General features: G+C 40.2%; 1 protein-coding gene across 1 annotated transcript in view; it reads left to right on the top strand.

The window, feature by feature from the left end:
* Nucleotides 1–20,358, top strand: part of dpr8 (defective proboscis extension response 8) — a 267,234-nt gene that overhangs the window by 185,908 nt on the left and 60,968 nt on the right. The gene's annotated exons all lie outside the window — the stretch shown is intronic.

Below are 20,358 nucleotides of genomic sequence, written 5' to 3' on the forward strand. Positions count from 1 at the left end.
CGGCAGTCCAGCAGCTAGTTTGATCTGGCCGAAGCATTGCAGATCGAAAAACAGACTGGCTTCGATCAACATGTCGAATTGCTGAGATTTGCAGAATTCAGGATCAGCTAATAGTATATTTGACGGAATGTTCCATGATGCAGGCTCAAGAGTGAAGCCAGGATGATTATCGGTGATGGATGGTGCAATCAACGCCGGGATGCATGTGGAGTACTCCCACACTCGAGATTGATGTTTACCGAAAAATCATCGGACGCAAATGCTGCATCACCAATGCCAGCTGCGCAGCTGTAGCTGATGAGCAAGACGAGAGGTGATGATGTGCAGCTGCGACCCAGAGTCGAGCACCAAGGAGCCAGCGCGATTTTTAACATTGATGACGGCGGTGGTAAGTAGGACAACAATTGCAATTGTCATTATGATAATACACGAATATTCCAAAGTATAATACAATAAGATGTACTGTAGAAAATTTGATCAAGATCGGATAAGAAACACTAACGTTTATAAAGAAAATGTGTTTTGGCTGCCCTCGTGTTTGCGGCAGCTGGCGTAAATTGCAAGAATTTCTGTATACATGTACACACACACATTCAAGCGCGTCTGCTTTGAATTCTATCATTGCAATCTCAATTGTATTGTTTTCTGTGCTGCTATTTTAATTCGTTTTTTTCTCATTAACACTCAATAATTGGTGTGGCTGTTGGGTAGAGGCGGCGATTAGTAGCGCGGTCTGTTGCGATTTCGAACCCTGCCAAGGAAACGTTTTCTTTTAAATGTATCTTTAAGTTTATCCTTATTACTTAAGCAAACGAGTGCGTAGCGCGAGCTGCATTTGGTGTTGGAAGAAGAGGGTTCAGGGTATCCCATAGTCGGGAGCTCCCGACTGGAACCTCTTACTTGTTTCTTATTATTTTCTATCATTATTCTAGCTTTCTTATAGGCTACTTCTTATCTATATTTAAGTTTCTTTGCGTAATCTTTTATGTTATAAAGTGCTTTTAAATTATAGATGCTATTAAAATAATGTGGTAGTTTTGGGTTTTTGCTAAAAACTAGTTCATATGGACAATAATTATATGCTGGGATGGGATTGTATTGTAACAATCAACAAAATATTGAAGACATACGCCCCAATAATTGTTATTAACTGATATGTAGGTACGTATGTATTTATTTAAGCTTCTGTGACTTCGTTCCATAGTTCCTAACGTCTGGTGATGTTGTTCATTTTTAGATATTTACATAAGTCGTTAATTATGGAAATCTTGTATTCAGTACCCATGTCCGTAATCAACGTCTTCATTGGACCGTACTTTAGAATAAAGGATTCGAATATAGCTTTTGCTACGCGTTTTGTGGTTTTATTCGCTATAGGTATGGCAAAAAGATATTTTGATAAGTGGCAAATAATCGTGACTTAGGTAATGGTCCAATGGTGTCGACTAGTACCTTGTCGATAACCCTTATTGGTGTGTCTATAATGGTTAATGGGGTCTAAGTGTGCTTGGTAGTCTTAGCTTTCTGTCATTTACGTACGTACTCGGTAATATGAAATGTCATATTTTTTATACCCTGAACCCATTAAAAATGGGTTAAAAGGGTATAATGTTTTTGTGCAAATGTATGTATGTAACTCCGACCCTATAAAGTATATATATTCTTGATCATCATCAACAGCCGAGTCGATCTAGCCATGTCCGTCTGTCTGTCCGTCCGTCCGTCTGCCCGTATGTATGAACGCAAGGATCTCAGAACCTATAAGTGCTAGAGATTTAAAATTTTTGCTGTAGGTCCTGTTCGCGCAGATCGAGTTTGTTTCCAATATTCGATAGCTTGCCCCAGGTCCAAGTAATCGATAAAAATCTATATCGAAATCCTGTTTTTTGAGCAATAAGAGCTAGAGTCACCAAACATGACATGAAGCTTCTAGAATAGTATATATACAATATCAATTATCTTTCCTCGCTACTACGACACAGCTATAAACAAAGAAAATAATCCAATTTATGCTGCCCGCCAATATAAGCCACAATTTAAATGCAACTGTCATTTTAAGAATACACGAATATTTTATAGTACAATAAGATGTACAATCGACAATTTCATTAAGATCGGTTAAGAAACAAAAAAGTTATGTGCGCACGTGTTAGCAGCAGCTAGCGCAAATTCCAAGAATTTCTATAAACATGTACACACACACATTCACGCGCGTCTGCTATGAATTCTATCAAAATCATTGCAATTGCGATTGTATTGTTTTCTGTGCTGCTATATTAATTCGTTTTTTTCTCATTAAGACTCAATTATTGGAGTGGCTGTTAAGTAGCGTCGGCGGCAATTAATGAGGTCAGTTGCGAATTCGAACCGTGCCAAGGGAACTTTTTTTTTTTAATTTATCTTTATCTTTATTACTATTAAAGCGAACGGGCGGGTGTTGGTGTTGGAAGAAGAGGGTTCAGGGTATCCCCTAGCCGGGAGCTCCCGACTAGATCCCCTTACTTGTTTATATTAAGATAAGTTGACCAAACTCAGGCTTTATTAGATCCATTATGATCCGCATATGTATGGATAATCTTATCAACATTATCAACTCACCAGTTTTGAGCTGCACTATTCTTACATATCTGCAAAAGGGAAATGTCTACAAGGGTTATTAAATGTTTGGCGCGCCGAAGATATTCTTATTTATTCGTTTACTTATGCGAAAAATTACAATTCACTTGTTTATTTTTTTTCATTGATCGTTTGAGCGCCAATAATTAATAAATTATTGAACGACTTGTGACCGGAGTGGGAATCTTAATTATGCAATTTCGTGCTCCGTTAGAAAGTTCGAAGTGAATCATAATTATTAATAAGCCTGTAAGTTAAGCCTAGATGTCTCACGGCTAGCAAGTGTCTCAGCGAGGGAGACGTCGGCTGAAATAGTGCTAGCGACGGAATGATTTTCCGCTGAAAGCTTGCTCAGCACTTGCATGAGTGCAACAACCCAGTGTACAATCTGCGCTTCCATAGTGCCAGTGTTAACTTACACACAAATATAATTGCAATTGCGATTCTAAGTATTATACACCTTACTCTGTGTATGTGCTGTTATTTTAATTTAGTTTTTTTTTATCAACGAAACTGTATTATTGACATGACTGTGAGGGTTGAAGCGGTGGCAGGGTTAAAATGAGTAGCGAGTTTCACTCCGGTACAGGTACTGTGCAAATGCGGAGCGTTCACAAAGTTTGCGGCAAAACTGTTTGGGAAAGGGATAAGTCTAACAAGTAAGAGGTTCTAGTCGGGACCTCCCGACTAGGGGATACCCTGAACCCTCTTCTTCCAACACCAAATGCAGCTCGCGCTACGCGCTCGTTTGCTTTAGAAGTAATTAAGATAAATTAAAAAAAAAAAAGTCCCCTACGCAGTGTTCGAACTCGCAATTAACCGCTCTACTTGCCGCCGCCTCTACCCAACAGCCACACCAGCCATAAAGAAAACTAATTTCCCCGGTAGGTTTCGAACTCGCAACAGACTGAACTACTTGCCGCCGCTTCTACCCAACAGCCACACCAATTATTGAGTCTAGATGAGAAATAAACGAATTGAAATATCAGCACAGAAAACAATACAATCGCAATTGCAATGCTGTTGATAGCATTCAAAGCAGACGCGCATTAATGTGTGCGTGTACATGTATACACAAATGCTTGCAACACGTGGGCAGCCGAAACATATAAATTTGGGGTTTCTTAACCGATCTTAATGAAATTTTCAGCAGATCTTATTGAACTATAACATATTCTTGTATTCTCAAAATTCTATATCGATTTTTATCGATTATTTGAAAACGGGGTAAGTTATCGAATATTGGAAACAAACTCGATCTGCGCAGGCACTAGGAGGAACTACAGGACCTTTCAAGTCTCTAGCTTTCATAGGTTCTGAGATCCTTGCGTTCATTCACTCGGACGGACGGACGGATGGACGGACGGACAGACGGACGGACAGACGGACAGACGGACAGACAGACGGCCATGGCTAGATCGACTCGGCTATTGATGCTGATAAAGAATAGATATACTTTATGGGGTCGGAGATGTCGTCCTTCTGCCTGTTACATACATTTGCACAAATACAATATACCCTGATTACCCATTCTCAATGGGTTCAGGGTATAAAAATAATTAACATAAACAAATAAATAAAATTGGATACAAATGCTTTAAATGCTATAGTTACTTAAAAAATAAAATTAATTTAGTGCCAAAGGGAATAAATAGTTATTATTAATGTTATACATTTATTTTTGGTGAACACTGTTTCAGAAATACCTGTTATGACTTTAGCGACGTAATCTAAACTCGCAACAAACCGCACCACTTGCCGCCACCTCTACTCAAGAGCCACACCAATAATTGAGTCTCAACGAGGAAAAAACGATAGGATAGGTATAAAATGAAAGATACTTGATATATTTATACTATTCTAGAAGCTGCATGTCAAGTTTGGAGAATCTAGCTCTTATTACCAAAATTGCTGAAAAGGCAGGAGACGGACAGACAGACGGACATGGCTAGATCGACTTGGCTATTGATGCTGATCGCGAAAATATATACTTTATGTGGTCGGAGATGCTTCCTTCTGCCTATTACATACATTTGCACAAATACGTTATACCCTTTTTACCCATTTTCAATGGGTTCAGGGTATAAATATGAATGGCGCCATGTACCTACAAAGCAAAACCTAGCATATATCGTTTCAAGAGTCTGCGATGTTGATGAGTTACTTGCGTCGATGTGGTTCGATGGGCCTGCATTTTTGAAGGAACCAAGAGAATCCTGGCCGGTTAAGCAGCATCATTTGACAGACGAGACGCATACCTTAGAAATACGCCAAACAGCTGTTGGTTAAGCAGCTATGGTAGACCGACCCGATATCTTGGAAACTATCGATAGTTTCTCATCGCATGCCAGGCTGCTGAGAGTGTTTGCTTATGTGTTCCGCCCTTGTTCAAAAATGTAAAAATAGAGCAGTATACTTTGAGGGTATCCCTACAGCGCTCGAAAGAAAATAAGCTTTCGAGAAAATAGTTGAAGTCATCCAACGAGTTGAATTTGAAGATGATATAAATAGAGTGTGATCAGGCACGCGCGTGGGTCATAGTCTGCACCGTCCCAATCCATTCACACAAGAGAATAATGGTAGGGGGGCGACTTGCAAATACTCCTCCTTCGTATGGTACCAAGTTTCCACTACTTCTGAATAAAAGCTTGCAATTGTCATGCTGGCCCAAGAGCACTCGTGAGCCATCTTTCTGAGCGACTTTAGCTAATTAACGCTCAAGTGGTCTGTCGTCAGACGGTGAGATCATGCATCCGTTGCTTTAAAAGCAAACCTCGTTTGCTAACACATACATGTGGCGTCGATTTTTATGGTCCCATTAGCACGACCTTTCGAATGCGTATCGATGGCGAGCTGTCTAGTTGCTCAAGTAAAAGTTTTGGCGGCGATGGTCAAAGAAGTACGTGCTCGGACTTCAAGGACAATCTGCCGCCCCAGCAGTGGCTGATCGGCAGAGTGACGGCGGCTCACACATTAGAGGAAGGCGTCGTCGAGGACGGCGTCGTTAGAGTGGCAGAAGTAAGGATGGCCAATGGCTGAAAATGTAAATGGCCGATCCACAAGTTGGCTCGGCTACCCGTTTAATAAAGCCCCAAGCGCTTCATGGTGGCCGTTGTTGGCGCAGATCCGCGCCTTGATTGATTAAATGTATTAAAAACTTGAAGTCGAATGTAAGTTAGGATTAGGGCGGAGTCAGTTGTCGAATTATAACTAACCGATCAGCACGAAGCGCATAATATTCTCGTCTTTTAAAGCCAAAAAGACTTAAAAAAACAAAAAAAATTAAAAACCGTATAATTATTTGTAGTGTGAAAGCTATTGAAAAAGCTCGACAGCGCAACAACATCTTTATTTAAAAAAAAAATTATTTGGCTCACATCATGTAAATATCAGAAACTCATTTCACCATAAGATCAATCTTTAGAATGATTCGATATAAAATAGTCAAAGTTGACCATCCGGCCGGACAAGCTCACGAGCTGCTTTTCTCATTAAAAATAGTTTAATGTTTAAAATTATGGTCAGCTCAAGGGAAAACGCTATGAAAGCTGCCACAATTTAGATCAAATGTATACATGCAGACGTAACAGTTAAAGCGATTTACTTCCCCCCATGGTTCGCACTTAAAGAAAGTGACTTTTAAACTTTTTCCAAAAACTGGGAACGAAGTTTATTGTTGGTGGCAAATTGTTGTTTGATTTGCAAAATGAATCTCTTGCTGCATACCTTAGAAATCTAGACCCCCATTCTTGTGACTACGAACAATCTATGGACTAAATATTTTAAACGACCTGCTAAGATAAACACAATTGTAATAATATTGCTTGTTCGATATTAAACAAGTATAGTTCGTAACTAGGTGTCGCTGGTAGTCGATGAACTTTTTATGTAATTATTAGGAGCACACCCTGTTCACCCATTTGTGCCTTACGCGGCCGCAATCCCACCGTCGCCCAAATTTACGCACCCATTGATGAAAATATCTCTGTCTCACGACAAACCCTTGATCGGCTCATTCGCACACATTTTTGTGTGTGTGTGTGTCTGTGTGTAGAGCTCGAAATTTAGAAATGCCAAAAACTTCAAATTTGGTCAAATTTGCATCGGGCAGGCATATAGAGAAGTGTGTAAGTGTGTGTGCTTGGCAGGCCCAAAGCGTTATCATGCACTTATTCCAACGTTCAGGTACCCTTACCCTTACAACAATCATGGAAAATAGAAGTTTTGCACATGAACAGGCCAAACCCTTTTATAATGTCACCCAACTGCTTACTCGAAAGAGTGTGCGTGTGCACAAGTAGCAAGTCGAAAAAATGGAACATTTTCAATTTTTGGTCTTTTCTTAAATTATTCGACAAGCCGACGAAGAATTACAGAAATACGACTTAGTTGTTTTTTAATTTTAAGCAAAATTGGTCCCCACAGTTAACAAAAAAATTAAAATATAATATATAAATATATCATTTAGGTCATTTAAATTTTTAATAAATATAAATATATCAGATTCTTCTCATTATGCCCGACTGGGCGAAGAAATACATGATAGAGCATTTGAATGTGTGTGCCACAGGCACAAAGGGCACACAATTGAAGACAAAATCTATGGCTCGCGACAAACGCCGCGATCTACTTGTGCGCACATCCACACAACACAAACATTTGTATGCTTGTAGATCTCGGGGTTTATGAGAAGCTATGCAGGGAGAAGGAGGTGCACACAAGTGCGCAAAGCAATAAGTGCGAGGTGCGAGTGAGCGAGGCACACTCTGCACACGCATATACACATATGTATGTATTTGGGCTGAAAAGATTTAATACTAACATACATATATTACGAAACAGCATCAGCCGCAGCAACGTTGTGCGCTGAGCGGGATGCGGCTTCATACTGAACGTTCGGCTTTCGAGGCCGGCGTTCGGCTGCCACTCTCAGCAGTCTTACTTTGTCTGGGCACACTAAAATGGTCGCGGACACCCACGGGGCGCAGTCGTTGACGATATATCGGTATCCGATTATTCCGCTCTTTGACAAGTCTATGCATTGTATGGTAAGTGATCATAGTCTGAAAAGTTGATATGATCATCAGGTCATCATCGGTAAAACATTAATCGTAAATATTTTGGAGTATTTATTTTGGAAATCAGCCATTTAATCAGCCATTTAACTATGTCGAATAATCGGTTACCAAAAGAATTGGATTGCACCATGGAAAAATTAATTTTTGATGTACAGGCAAGCAACAGACAAAGACAAAGGTATGAATCGAAGAAAATTGCAACGTTTTTATGGTTAATTGGCTGATAGGCTCGTGAAATCTACAACACGTTGTTTCCGAATGATGGAACAGTAAATGGATAGGAAAATGTTGTGTTACCGGCTGGGGATGAAAATGCTGAACCAAATAAAAACGCTGCTATCGCATTAGCCAATCGAAGACCATAAGATGATGTTTTGAAAGCATTCGATGAATATTGCATGCCACGAAAGAATATAACGATGGAATCGTTTAAATTCAAAAATATTGTGCAGAAGGAGAAGCAACCATTTATTGAATTTGAAACAGAACGACGAAATCAGATTGAAATTTGTGAATACAATTGGAATGGAGCATTCTATAATGAGCGAATGTTAACAGATCGTAAAATCATTGGTGTTTTTGATAAAAAATTGCAATTGAAATTGTTGGATGGCAAGGATGAGCCATTGCAAAAGGTCATTGAAATGTGCAAAACATATGAAGCGGCCAAGGAAAAAAAGGTGTTGTTGAACATCAATAGTCAACCGAGTGTCGACAGTGTGGTGGATCATCAGCTAAGTGAGACAATTAATGCAGTAATAAAACGTTGTTTCAATTGTGGTAATGATAACTCGGAAAATCATTTGGAAACATGCAAAGCCAAGAATATCAATTGCCGATCATGTGAGCGCAAGGGCCATTTCCAGCGGTTTTGCAAATCAAAAGGAAAGCAAGCAGCGAAATTGGGAAGCTACGGTGGAAATCGTAAATTGCCAGATAATAAAATAAATGGAAAACAACAACACTCACTCAACTAGGAGGGCACAGGTAATTCTGTACAAATCGTTGATGGAAGTTTGAATAGAGTTATAAAAGTAGATCGTATTTTTAGAATAGCGATGGTACTAGGAATATCAGATAGCGAATCAAGTGGTTAGGTTTAAGCTTGATACTGGATCTGATGTGGAATGCATTCCGGCCAAAATAGTTAAAAATTTGAAAACGAAATTGGAAAACAAAATCAAAAATTATTCTGTCTGATTATAACGGGAATAAAGTAAATGTTTTTGGGACAGTTTCGTTAAATTTCGTTGATCAAAAGTCAAAAATGGAACAGTCTTCTCACTTTATTGTTGTCGATGACATATGTGAACCAAACCGGGTCTTAAGTCATGTGAAAGGTTTGGATTGGTTAAGCGAGTTGACGTGGGGTCTGTCGCTTGTTTGTCACAAACAAAGGGGCAATTTTTGCAAAGCAATCATGATGTTTTTGAGAGACTGAAAGCTCATTGGGGAGAATGGTTCACCTGTTGATTACCCAACTGACTGGGTTATTAATTTGCTAATAGTCAAAAAACCTAACTCAGATGAACTTCGAATTTGTTTAGATCCAAAACCACTCAATGAATGTATTAAACGGGAACATTTTTTGATCCCGACGATTGATGATCTAACGTCGGGTTTTTTGACTCAGGCTCATATTACGCAGCGCGCACCGCTAGTACTCTAGCTGGCCGTTTAGCTGACGGCGCATATCCCACGCTTTGCTTATGTACCAAGAGTATCATATATGTACTCACCAATGCATGCACATACCACTCTCTCTATTTTAATTATGCTCTGCTGCGACAGAGCGATACATATAATAATATCGATATCTTAGGTTTCGAAGCGGACAGAGTTCCGAATAAAGAACATGCTAAAGATTATTGCAAACCAGCACTGACGTGCTTCTATATTAAAATATATTCTGTACGATGGAACTACAACAACAGTGGAAAACAAATTCACAAAATATTTGATTAAAAAAAAAAGTCAACAATAGCATACCGGCTACAGCAGCAGAAACAACAACAGCAACAACGTCACAAGGCAAATAAAGAATCAAAAACACCGACGTCCGCAGAGGGAACACCAAAAACGCAAACGGATGCATCAATAATTAAGGAAGTGCTGGAGGCTAGCCTGCGAGACAGGCCCAGGTCAATAACAATAGAGGAATACAAAAGGAGGACTGCTGCGAGGTAGCGTCAGCGTGCCAGCACCGGCGACGCCAAATTGACGCATAGGAAAAAACAAGGAGGCGAGAAAGCCAAACTTATAAACAGGAGGCATTTTGTCATCGCGCTGTTGAAGGCAAGGGTCGAGGACAAGGCCCGCCAACAGCGACTACAGGAGGAACTCAAGCAAATCAACACCCTGTTGCAAAACAGGAAGAAGCGGACTAACAAACGTTAGTTTTAAGCCTCGCTTAATAATTTAAGTACCTATCTTGCACTTGCGCTAGGTACGAACACTAATAATATCTCAGTTAAATAACTAACAAACACATTGTAGTGTAAACTTTTTTTAAGTAAAATATTGTAAACTTGACATTTGCCAATGTAAACTACAAATTGTTACCCTGTTGATTTTATAAATTCATTCATTCATAACACAAATAAGAAGAAGAAAGATAAAATGTTGATCTTAATATTACAAGTTAATTATTCACATTTTTATAGTTCAAGCCTTCAAAACGGAGGTATTATTCACACTCCATAATCATCTCCCTTGGTCTACCATGGGATACATAGACACAAAAACGGTGGATTCCACCGCCAACGTCATTAATAAAGTTGAGGTGGAAACACCAGACTTAAAAATAATAACAGTTCTTCTTGTAATTATCGTAGTGCTAATGTGCATTAGCCTTTTCTTCAAATTGTACAAAGTGCACAATAGGTGCTTAAAGAAAAAATATATGAGTCGTGCAAACGACTTCGATAAAACATAAAATAAAAACGAAACGATAATTTCCTTTTTTTACTTTTGATCTACCCTAAATAAACTCAATGGCTACGAATAAAGCGATAGCAGAAGTTTATTTACGAGACCCAAATTTTAGGGAAGGAGTTCAGCAATTAGTAACTGCAACTCCAATAAGTATATACGAACTTATGTACTTATATATGGATACTTTCAATCTTGATCACTCACCTCTAATACATTGCTAAAAACGCAAAAAGGAATAGTATTAAGTACTATTCCTGGTATACAAGTGAGATCAGACAGAACGTTAGATTTTGTAGCATTAAAAACAACACACATCAATTAGAACACCCTATTTTAGGCCAAACCGACAGCATAATATAACAATATTCCTTCCAAATTCTCTTAACACTTCAGCGTCATTCGACGACAAATTACTTTCATTGCCAGCTGATACTAACCATCAGATACTTAAGTAAATACCCAATCAATTGACAACACAATGGCCCAAACAGCTATAAGTTTTCTAAAACTAGCCTCATCGCTCTTACCAGAGTTTGATGGAAAGGCAGAAAACTTACAAGGCTTCAAAGATGCTTTGAGTCTTATAGACTCACTTAAAGAAGATCATGAAGCAACAGCTGTCAGTCTTATAAAGACAAATCTAAAAGGCCATGCAAGAAACTTGATAAGCAATGAGCAAACTATCGCTCAAATCATTGCAAAATTATCAAGCACAGTAAAAGGCGAATCAGTCGAAGTATTGTCAGCCGAACTACTTAACTTGCAACAAAAAAGCAAAACTGCCAACCAGTACACTCAAGACGTTGAGCAGTTAAGAAAAGCTTTAGAATGAGTCATTATAAACGATGGCTTAACGCCAGAATTGGCCAATAAATACAGTACAGAACTGCGCTATAGTTAGAGTAAGACCTATCATGCAGGCAGGCACATTCAATAACATGAATGATGCAATATCAAAATTTGTCGAAAGTTGCACAGAAGCAACCTTTATTACCAAAATTACTCTCCTCGTGGTGGATATCGCGGCAGAGGTAATTATAGAGGCCGACCATACAACATAGGCGGCTACAGAAATAACAACAAGAATTGTAATAGAAACAACGATAACAGAGGCAAATCCTCGAGGCGGCTCATATAGAGGTGGCTCAAACAGAGGACCCAGACAGCAAAACCAGATCCGAGTGACACAAGGCAATTCGGAAAACCAACAAACCCTCTTGAGCAACAAACAATAAAAATATTGCATAAGTCTCAGTAGTCTCTTCAAAATACACAATGGGAAAAATAATATACCACTAACTCTGCTAGCAGATACAGAAGCAAATGTCTCAATTTTAAAGAATAATAAGTAGATTCACATATAAATCAAGACTACAAAACAAATATCACAGGAATCGGACAGGGAGCAATAGAGTCAATTGGACAATGCACAATTGATCTTTTTTCGATTACTTTGTAATCAGTCACAATTTCCAAATAGTCTACAATGAATTTCCCATAACATGCGATGGATTTCTCGGACTCGACTTCATCAGAAAATTTAATTGTATAATAGATTACCAACATGATGAATTAATCATGAAACCAAATCAATTAATTATCAAATACATGTACCACTATTCCATAATGATATTGATAGCTCAATATTATTACCAGCTAGATCAGAAGTAATGACGAAAATTACACTTCTGACCAATGAAAATACTGTGTTGATACCAAACCAGGAAATTCACCCTGGTGTATTAATAGCTAACAGTATAGTAGCAACTAATAGAGCAATAGTTCGTATTTTAAATACAACAAATAAGAATATAAAAATACAAAATCCACAAGTTAAATTCGAATCAATAGAAGCTTATGAAAGTAAAATACAAATTGCACGCAACTACAATAGAAATAATTAAGTCCTGGAAAAATTAAAATTCCCTGAACAATTTAAAAATAAGCTTACTGTACTAAATAGTGACATATTTGGTCTAGAAACGGAAGCAATTTTAAGTAATAATTTTTATAAACAAAAATTAAGATTAGCACACAGAACACCCGTATATATTAAGAACTACAGAAATGCAGAAACAGAAAAGCCAGAAATTAACAGGCTGGTCGAAAAACTAATAAAAGATGGTATAGTCGAACCATATATCTCAGAATACAATAGCCCACTTCTCTTGGTACCCCAGAAATCTCTCCCAAATTCCAAGGAGAAAAAATAGCGTTTAGTAGTTGATTATCGCAAAATAAACAAAATACTTTTAGCAGACAAATATCCACTGCAAAGAATTTAGGAAATATGGGACCAATTAGGACGAGCTAAATATTTTTCATGTCTCGATCTTATGTCAGGTTTCCACCAAATTGAACTAGATGAAAAATCTAGATATATAACATCATTTTCAATGATCACTTGCACTTATCGCTTCACGCGGTTACCATATGGTCTTAAGGTAGCACCAAATTCATTAAAAAAACACATTTTCTTTCGTGCTTCTTGACCGATCTCGATGAAGTTTTCTTTAGTAGATCTAATTGTACTATAAAATATTCGTGTATTCTCAAAATGACAATTGCATTTAAATGGTGGCTTAATTAGATACGCAATACAAGTTGGCTTACGAACATAATTTATAGCTTTATGGTGGTAGCGGGGAAGTGGCGATAGCTATAAAATGAAAGATACTTGATATATATATACTGAAAATGTGGGGGGGTGATTTTTCCCTTCCTTCTCTACTATCGCGTGAGGTTTGATATATAATATATTTCACTTCAATTAAAACTCAAATTTTGTGTTGTGTATGCTCCACTGGTTTATTTCGACTAATTGGTAACAAAAATATGGCGACTCAGCGAGTCTGGAAGCAGCCACAAAACTACAGGACAGCGGTCACTGCATGAACATCCCGCCCCCTTGCAATACTATTGCAATTGGAGGTCCTTGGAAGGAAGGGGGGGTCAGGTGTCGTACCGGTTGTCACTGGCAGCAGGTTCCGGAGAGGACCCAACCGAACATAGTATTCTGCGCCACCGGCAGACCGTCTTGGCTGGTAAAGGTTAGCGGATAAAGGTCCGCACCGAGCACCCAGGACACGGTGCCGGGCCGATGGAAGTCGGCATCCGCCAGGATTATGTTCTCCAGTTCTTACTGGATGGACTCCCCGATTGGTTTTATAGGGGTCCGAATCTGAAGTTGATTCTCCGTCTGGAGAATTGTTTCCATGGGCGAGCCTTCGGACCCCTTTGCGCGGATGAAAGCGGTACAAGCACCTTCTGCACCGATGCTAGTGACGGAAGGCCCAAGGGCCGTTGCCAAAGATGCATCGATGCGACTCGTTGGACTGCACGGATTGATGAGCGCTCGAGTCTCGAAGGTTTTCGTCCCGTTTTCTAGGAGCACCAATGCAGTAGGCAGCACACTGATGCTCCTGCGCTGGAGAAGAGACGACAGCGTTGTAGCTGGTGCTGTAGAATCGGATCGCGGCGCCCGTAATAGGGGCGCCGCGGATGCGGCGCGTAGAGGGCGGCGAGCTTCCTTCTGGGGCTTCTGCACCTTGCCATTCGGGGCCCGCGGCAGTGGGTGTGTACCTCGCTTCTTCTCCTCTCCCTTTATGTGCAGCAAACTTTGGTGGTCCTTGCCACAGGACGAAGACCGCGAGTGCTCATGGGCCAGGCAGTTGGGGCAGTACTTATTTATCAGTATGGAAGGATGGAAGGTTATCTTCTTTGACGATAACCATGTCACCGTTCTGAAGGTTTCTCGTTGGATGTTGCCATTTGTTTCGTTTGTGCAATTCCTTGAGGTATTCCTCCTTTCAACGGAAACAGAATTACTGATTAAGGGTCTTGAGACGTTGCTAACGGTTCAGGATGGACGCTGCAGTTTCCTTGATTTCAGGTTCCGAAATCGAGACAAGAGGACCGCCGACGAGGAAATGGCCTGGACTAAGGGATAGTAGGTCAGCCGGGTTCTCTGATAATGGCGAGATTGGCCTCGAGTTGAGGCATGCTACTATTTTTGATAAGAGCGTGGATAACTCTTCAAACGTGTATTTGAAAGAGGAAGTGGCCTTGTAAAGCCATAAGCCACCCATGTGGGGGCGCTTGGAGGGTTGAAGCGCCAGGAAAGGTTTTGATGGCTGTAGGTGGAAATAACACGCGATTTCGCGGCTACTATAAAGTCACGCGATAGGGATTTGGAAACTCCAACGAACGTTTTGCCGTTGCCGGAATACATTTGTTGGGGGCACCCCCGTCGAGAAACAAATCGAGCGAAAGCGGCCAGGAATTTTTCGGTCGTCAGGCCCGAAGTTGCTTCTAAATGTATGGCTCGTGTGCTGAAGCATACAAAGACGCATACATAGCCCTTGGTTATTAGGCACGCTCGACCTGTGTAGTTTTTTATGTCGAACGGTCCTGCGAAATCGACGCCTGTATGCGTGAACGGACGGGAAAACGTGGATCGTTCTACTGGCAAATCACCCATGAGTTGGGTTTGCAACTTCTTGCGATAAACTAAACATACTCGACAGGAATTTATCGTGGCCTTAACTAGATTCCTGAGTTTGGGAATCCAGAACTTGCTCCGGATCATGCGCATCATTATCTGGTTTCCACCATAGAGGGAGATGCGATGCGTGGAACGAAGGAGGAGACGTGTGAGGGAGCTTCCATAAGGAAGAAGGATTGGATGTCTTTCGTCATAGCGCATGGACTCAGGAACTCATGACTCCACTGTGATCGATAAACGAATTGAGATTAATAATGGGGCTTGAGCTTGAAATAAGTTGCTTGTCAAGTAAAATTGAATTTCAGGTTTCTGACAGCGCCTTATAAAACGATACATATAGGCCACGACTCTAAGTGCCTTGCCGAATTCGGAAAAGCTATCTACAATGTGAAATTTTGGAGGCAACTTTGCCAAGTTGCATTTCACGGGACGTAGCTCTTCATCAGTTTCATGGACTGATTCAATAGTAATTATAGAGGCCGACCATACAACATAGGCGGCTACAGAAATAACAACAAGAATTGTAATAGAAACAACGATAACAGAGGCAAATCCTCGAGGCGGCTCATATAGAGGTGGCTCAAACAGAGGACCCAGACAGCAAAACCAGATCCGAGTAACACAAGGCAATTCGGAAAACCAACAAACCCTCTTGAGCAACAAACAATAAAAATATTGCATAAGTCTCAGTAGTCTCTTCAAAATACACAATGGGAAAAATAATATACCACTAACTCTGCTAGCAGATACAGAAGCAAATGTCTCAATTTTAAAGAATAATAAAGTAGATTCACATATAAATCAAGACTACAAAACAAATATCACAGGAATCGGATAGGGAACAATAGAGTCAATTGGACAATCCACAATTGATCTTTTTTTCGATTACTTTGTAATCAGTCACAATTTCCAAATAGTCTACAATGAATTTCCCATAACATGCGATGGATTTCTCGGACTCGACTTCATCAGAAAATTTAATTGTATAATAGATTACCAACATGATGAATTAATCATGAAACCAAATCAATTAATTATCAAATACATGTACCACTATTCCATAATGATATTGATAGCTCAATATTATTACCAGCTAGATCAGAAGTAATGACGAAAATTACACTTCTGACCAATGAAAATACTGTGTTGATACCAAACCAGGAAATTCACCCTGGTGTATTAATAGCTAACAGTATAGTAGCAACTAATAGAGCAATAGTTCGTATTTTAAATACAACAAATAAGAATATAAAAATACAAAATCCACAAGTTAAATTCGAATCAATAGAAGCTTATGAAAGTAAAATACAAATTGCACGCAACTACAATAGAAATAATGAAGTCCTGGAAAAATTAAAATTCCCTGAACAATTTAAAAATAAGCTTTCTGTACTAAATAGTGACATATTTGGTCTAGAAACGGAAGCAATTTTAAGTAATAATTTTTATAAACAAAAATTAAGATTAGCACACAGAACACCCGTATATATTAAAAACTACAGAAATGCAGAAACAGAAAAGCCAGAAATTAACAGGCTGGTCGAAAAACTAATAAAAGATGGTATAGTCGAACCATATATCTCAGAATACAATAGCCCACTTCTCTTGGTACCCAAGAAATCTCTCCCAAATTCCAAGGAGAAAAAATAGCGTTTAGTAGTTGATTATCGCAAAATAAACAAAATACTTTTAGCAGACAAATATCCACTGCAAAGAATTTAGGAAATACGGGACCAATTAGGACGAGCTAAATATTTTTCATGTCTCGATCTTATGTCAGGTTTCCACCAAATTGAACTAGATGAAAAATCTAGATATATAACATCATTTTCAATGATCACTTGCACTTATCGCTTCACGCGGTTACCATATGGTCTTAAGGTAGCACCAAATTCATTAAAAAAACACATTTTCTTTCGTGCTTCTTGACCGATCTCGATGAAGTTTTCTTTAGTAGATCTAATTGTACTATAAAATATTCGTGTATTCTCAAAATGACAATTGCATTTAAATGGTGGCTTAATTAGATACGCAATACAAGTTGGCTTACGAACATAATTTATAGCTTTATGGTGGTAGCGGGGAAGTGGCGATAGCTATAAAATGAAAGATACTTGATATATATATACTGAAAATGTGGGGGGGTGATTTTTCCCTTCCTTCTCTACTATCGCGTGAGGTTTGATATATAATATATTTCACTTCAATTAAAACTCAAATTTTGTGTTGTGTATGCTCCACTGGTTTATTTCGACTAATTGGTTACAAAAATATGGCGACTCAGCGAGTCTGGAAGCAGCCACAAAACTACAGGACAGCGGTCACTGCATGAACATCCCGCCCCCTTGCAATACTATTGCAATTGGAGGTCCTTGGAAGGAAGGGGGGGTCAGGTGTCGTACCGGTTGTCACTGGCAGCAGGTTCCGGAGAGGACCCAACCGAACATAGTATTCTGCGCCACCGGCAGACCGTCTTGGCTGGTAAAGGTTAGCGGATAAAGGTCCGCACCGAGCACCCAGGACACGGTGCCGGGCCGATGGAAGTCGGCATCCGCCAGGATTATGTTCTCCAGTTCTTAATGGATGGACTCCCCGATTGGTTTTATAGGGGTCCGAATCTGAAGTTGATTCTCCGTCTGGAGAATTGTTTCCATGGGCGAGCCTTCAAACCCCTTTGCGCGGATGAAAGCGGTACAAGCACCTTCTGCACCGATGCTAGTGACGGAAGGCCCAAGGGCCGTTGCCAAAGATGCATCGATGCGACTCGTTGGACTGCACGGATTGATGAGCGCTCGAGTCTCGAAGGTTTTCGTCCCGTTTTCTAGGAGCACCAATGCAGTAGGCAGCACACTGATGCTCCTGCGCTGGAGAAGAGACGACAGCGTTGTAGCTGGTGCTGTAGAATCGGATCGCGGCGCCCGTAATGGGGGCGCCGCGGATGGGGCTCGTCGAGGGCGGCGAGCTTCCTTCTGGGGCTTCTGCACCTTGCCATTCGGGGCCCGCGGCAGTGGGTGTGTACCTCGCTTCTTCTCCTTTCCCTTTATGTGCAGCAAACTTTGGTGGTCCTTGCCACAGGACGAAGACCGCGAGTGCTCATGGGCCAGGCAGTTGGGGCAGTACTTATTTATCAGTATGGAAGGATGGAAGGTTATCTTCATTGACGATAACCATGTCACCGTTCTGAAGGTTTCTCGTTGGATGTTGCCATATGTTTCGTTTGTGCAATTCCTTGAGGTATTCCTCCTTTCAACGGAAACAGAACTACTGATTAAGGGTCTTGAGACGTTGCTAACGGTTCAGGATGGACGCTGCAGTTTCCTTGATTTCAGGCTCCGAAATCGAGACAAGAGGACCGCCGACGAGGAAATGGCCTGGACTAAGGGCTAGTAGGTCAGCCGGGTTCTCTGATAATGGCGAGATTGGCCTCGAGTTGAGGCATGCTTCTATTTTTGATAAGAGCGTGGATAACTCTTCAAACGTGTATTTGAAAGAGGAAGTGGCCTTGTAAAAGAGAGTTTACTCCTGCTTCCCATAAGCCACCCATGTGGGGGCGCTTGGAGGGTTGGAGGCTGTAGGTGGAAATAACACGCGATTTCGCGGCTTCTATAAAGTCACGCGATAGGGATTTGGAAACTCCAACGAACGTTTTGCCGTTGCCGGAATACATTTGTTGGGGGCACCCCCGTCAAGAAACAAATCGAACGAAAGCGGCCAGGAATTTTTCGGTCGTCAGGCCCGAAGTTGCTTCTAAATGTATGGCTCGTGTGCTGAAGCATACAAAGACGCATACATAGCCCTTGGTTATTAGTCACGCTCGACCTGTGTAGTTTTTTATGTCGAACGGTCCTGCGAAATCGACGCCTGTATTTATTTATTTATTTATTAGTGGTCGACAAAACAAGTGTCTTCCTAATTATTCAATACATTATATTTACAATTATGAAATTTAGATGCTAAAAGCCTAGATAGAGAACACAAATTTCTAATAGCATCACCGACCGATGGAGGTGTTTTATTTGCCAGTCCGGCCAGCTGTGCCCCTTTTCACAGCTAATTTTGTCAGTGACGCTATTAGAGCCTACATCTAAGAAGATGGGTGTAAGTAGGAAAAAGTGTTCTTAAGTAAAATTAAAAATAATCTTAATTGCTATATTATTTAAGAATATATCATAAATAGGAGAAAAGAAAGTAAAAAGATTGTTAATAAAGTTAAGAACTGTATGCTAGATATACAGAGTGTTAAGTAGATAGGATAAAGAGATGGTATTGGGAAAGTAATGGGAAATCACCGACCCGGTGGGGGAAAATTTACAGCCTGTCCGGCAAGCTATGCCCCTGGGAATGGTCAGTGACTTCCCGAAGGTATCCTGAAAGCAACGATTTTATTAGGGGTAGAGAAAGTTCGGTAGAGAAAACGTGATGCAAACTATTGTAATTTTTACATAGCACGCGAAAAGGATTGTGCATAGCGTAGTCTGTTGTGCACGTAGATAGGAATAAGGGGCGGTAATTTCTGGTTGGTCTAGCCGGAACAGAGAATTGAAGACGCCCTAGCAGAAAAGGAGAATCTATATCGCCAACAACCAACTTATGTAGAAAGACAACACCGAGAATTGTCCTACGGTTGGTTAACGACGGAAGGTTAAGAAAAAGCAGCCTGCTGGAATAGGATGGCAACCGAAGATTAGGGTCCCAATTTAAACCTCGTAAGGCAAAAAGCAGAAATTGCTTCTGAACAGATTCAATACGATCCTGTCTATTGTTATACTGCGGAGACCAGATGCAAGAGCAGTATTCAAGGATAGGGCGAACAAGAGAGATGTACAGAAGTTTCGTTATAAAAGGATCATTAAACTCTTTAGACCATCGTTTAATGAATCCAAGTACACCTTTTGCCTCATTAACGATGGTATCTATGTGAAGATTGAAACAGAGTTTATAATCAAAAAGAACGCCTAAATCCTTAACTGTTAGTATACGTTGCAATGGAGTATTGTCGATTGTATAACTGACCAGATAAGGTGTAGTACGATTAAATGTCATAAACATACACTTTGAACAATTCAGATGCAATTGATTGGCCGAGCACCAAAGTTGCATAGCGTTCAAATCGTCTTGAAGACGAGAATAATGTAGGGGATTGGTGTATGATAGAATAAGTTTCACGTCGTCCGCATACATGAGTACACGGGCATGGGATATAACAGAGGGAAGATCATTTATAAA

Source organism: Drosophila montana, unplaced genomic scaffold, assembly GCF_035044405.1.
Source record: "Drosophila montana isolate Dmon_TW-CO22-7 unplaced genomic scaffold, ASM3504440v1 contig_1783_1, whole genome shotgun sequence".
Taxonomy (NCBI): domain Eukaryota; kingdom Metazoa; phylum Arthropoda; class Insecta; order Diptera; family Drosophilidae; genus Drosophila; species Drosophila montana.